This window comes from Mytilus galloprovincialis, chromosome 7 (genome assembly GCF_965363235.1).
Source record: "Mytilus galloprovincialis chromosome 7, xbMytGall1.hap1.1, whole genome shotgun sequence".
In the NCBI taxonomy this organism is placed as follows: Eukaryota; Metazoa; Mollusca; class Bivalvia; order Mytilida; family Mytilidae; genus Mytilus; species Mytilus galloprovincialis.
The window spans coordinates 32,511,493-32,514,733 of record NC_134844.1 but is presented as its reverse complement, the minus strand read 5'-3'; the positions used below and the strand labels follow the sequence as shown (position 1 = coordinate 32,514,733).

The 3,241-nt window shown below is 31.7% G+C and overlaps 1 long non-coding RNA gene across 1 annotated transcript; it reads left to right on the top strand.

Annotated features, from left to right (window-relative positions):
• The first annotated feature begins 1,487 nt into the window (after positions 1-1,487).
• LOC143081638 (uncharacterized) lies at positions 1,488-2,542 on the top strand. The gene is made up of 3 exons (XR_012980002.1): positions 1,488-1,559; positions 2,059-2,148; positions 2,389-2,542. It is a non-coding gene; the product is annotated as an uncharacterized LOC143081638 (long non-coding RNA).
• Positions 2,543-3,241: the final 699 nt, after the last annotated feature.

Here is a 3,241-nt window from a genome sequence, read left to right as displayed (position 1 = left end):
TCTACGTATTGTTGTCTTGATTTTAAATGTATTTTTGTATTTTTTCGCCTCTTTCCGTATCATGCATAGTTTCAATCCTAAAACTTATCCTTTAATTATTGGAGATTTCATGTTGCTTTTTGTGTTCGCGAGGAAGACCATTACAAAGTTCTGAACCTTCCAGTATGTAGTTATAAGGTTTCATTGATTTATAATCGACGTTGACGTGTATTTTAATCAGATAGAACGTTCATATAAAAGATATATTGTCATACATCACTGTCAACACATGAAATAAGTATGTTCATTACTCGCAGCTAGACAGGTTCTGTCCTGTGTCTTATATTATTTACGCAGAATATATTGTTTCTTATTTTCCATATATGTAAGGAACGTAATTTTATACGTCAGTCATCATTTAATGACAGCATTGATTGGTTATTTTTAATGTTATCTGGTACATTGCTGTCTGATAACTATGCTTGGAGTATTTGATTGATTTAATTACTTCATATTTCAAAGAGATGAATCTATACAACACTTATATTGGGCATTTAATCCCGGTGCAATTGTTTGCACCTGTCCTAAGTCAGGAATCTGATGCTCAGTAGTTGTTGTTTGTTGATGTGGTTTATAAGTGTTTCTCGTTTCTCTTTTTTTATATAGATTAGACCGTTGGTTTTCCCGTTTGAATAGTTTTACACCTGTTATTTTTTTGGGTCCTTACATGTAATACATTACTGTTCGGTGTGGTATGGTATATATTTGTGATTTGGATGGAGAGTTGTCGCAATGGCACCTGTCACATCTTCCTACATCTATATATATAAAACAGCCATAATTGTTTTCTTCCGAAAACCATGAAAAATTTAAAAAAAAAGGAACGTCCCTTGACAAATGGAAAAATCAAAATTTCAAACACATCATACCTGTTTTCCAGTGGTTTTCTTTTGTTGGTATGAACCATTTTTGTAAAAAAGAGTGCACTTAAAAGAACATTTACTTAATTTGATTCCTACTAAAACGTTCACATTAATGTTGACTCCAGTATATCTTCTTTTCAAAGTTTTCTTCAAAATTAAATATCAGGGCCCAGTTGTTCAAAAGTGTCGTTAAGCTAACGACTAGTTAAGCCTAACAACTCGTTAAATTTTAACATTGTTGTTAGTTAATTTCTGTGTTAAATTATGTTGTTCAAAAATATTTAACGACTGCGTTAACTAACAACTTGTTAAAAATTTAACAACTGATTAATTAAACATTTTCCCATAAATCCCCCAGATTTTTCCACTTCCTGTTTAACAATGACTGAACAACAAACCCCCAACAAGAAACTACCAAGAATTAGAGGGACTAATTTCACAAGTATGGAAGTGAATTTGATCAGTAGAAGAGTGGTGGAGGAGCTTGGATTATTGAGAGGAAAATTTGGCCCTGACATAACTGCAGATGCAAAAAACAAGATGTGGGCCAAGATTACAGATGAGGTGAATGCGATCATGTGCCTTATCATCTTAAAAGTTATGGATTTTTTTCAGGGATTTCTCACCAAGACACCTGTAACAGCAGACACTCACAAGGTGTGTATATATATTACATGATTTATATATAATACTATAAATTACTTAAGAAATTGTGTTTCATAGATATTAAGAAGATTTGGTCTGAATGCCTATGAGACTTTATTGTTATGCATGAAATTCAAGTTTCTACAAATCTAAGAAGTGCAATCAATTTGTCAACTGATTTAATATATTAAGCCTTGAAATAGTAACTTATAAACAGTTCCATATGCATGGTTTTAATAATTGTATAGCAAACATGCCAAATTATGTCTGATCAGTTCATAATGAAGGTTTATAATAAGCAAGGATTGTTTAGCAAATTTCAGTCACTATGTTATTTTACAAGTATTCCAGATCTGTAAACTGTACTGTCAAATAAATGTTTTATATATTGATATGCAAATTTGGGAAGAGAGAAACAATTGTAATAATTGTATAATTTGTTCTATTATGAAGAGTATAAAGTATCAATTCACTTTTTTAAATAAAACAAGTCTTTTTACATTATTTTCAGACAGCATAACATCTGACCAAATGTTTACAGTTGAACCCATCTCACCAGTTCCAGCTCTGAATGGTTCTCCAACATGCCAGACTGTTGATGGTATTTATTACTTAGATAATTTCATTAATGATTTAGTAATTTGCTTTATTTTGCATTTTATATAAAGTTGCAATGATAAAGCATAAGTTTTGATAGAAATAAGTTGACAATAATATATTATGACGTTGCATGTGAAAAAAAATCTTAATAAAAAAAAATCTTCAATTTATTTTATTTTTATGTAACAGTATGTTTCATGTTTAATCAAAATCTTTATGTAAAACAATTGTCAACTTGTAGATTTACCATCTTCTGTGGAGAGTATCTGGATAAGGAGACTGGAGCAGGTTCACCAGAGAAATGAGGAGTTAGCACTTTCTAGTGCTACCGTTCATGCCAGCCTACCTGTACCTGTACCTGCACAAAAACAGATTTGCACTCAGCAACCACCAAAACCCAGGTATGTGTTTCATATGTTAAAATACAGCACTGTCTATGATGTATTTACACAAGTTGTTTAGTGAGTTTGATGAGAATAACTTTTTCCTACAGATTCCAAGTTTGTTTTAAGATAAATTATTTAGTAGGGAATCACTAAAGCATGACTGGATTGGGCACCCCCTAGGTCAAACAGTAAGCCCCCCCCCCCTGAAGTTCTGGATCCGCCACTGAGTGACCATGATTAGAATGGAACAATTGAGTTCTCACAAACACATTCACTATTTTCAGATTTTGTTAGTCCCTGTCCCAATTAAGGAGACTGTAAAACAGTATATGACTTTGGTTGCTGTCTGTTTAATTTTTGTTTTTAGTTTATGTGTCATTATTCATTTTTTTTTTAATTGTTCCACATTTGTCGTGTCATGTCAGTTATTTTATAACAGCTAAACAGTATTGGGTTTCCTCATTGTTAAAGGCTGGGAATAGTAATATTATTATAACAAAATCTGTGTCATTTTTGCTCTTTGAATAGTTGTCTGATTGGCAATGATATAATATTAACACGTCTACTAAATATTAAGTTAGATTTTAAAATAAAAATGCCAAATAGTAAAATTTCTATATTTCAGTGAAAAATTGCAGAAGAGGAAAACAAAGAGGACTGCAGATGATGTGTATGAGCTGCAGTGTCTTGTTTTAGAAAGTGACCTCA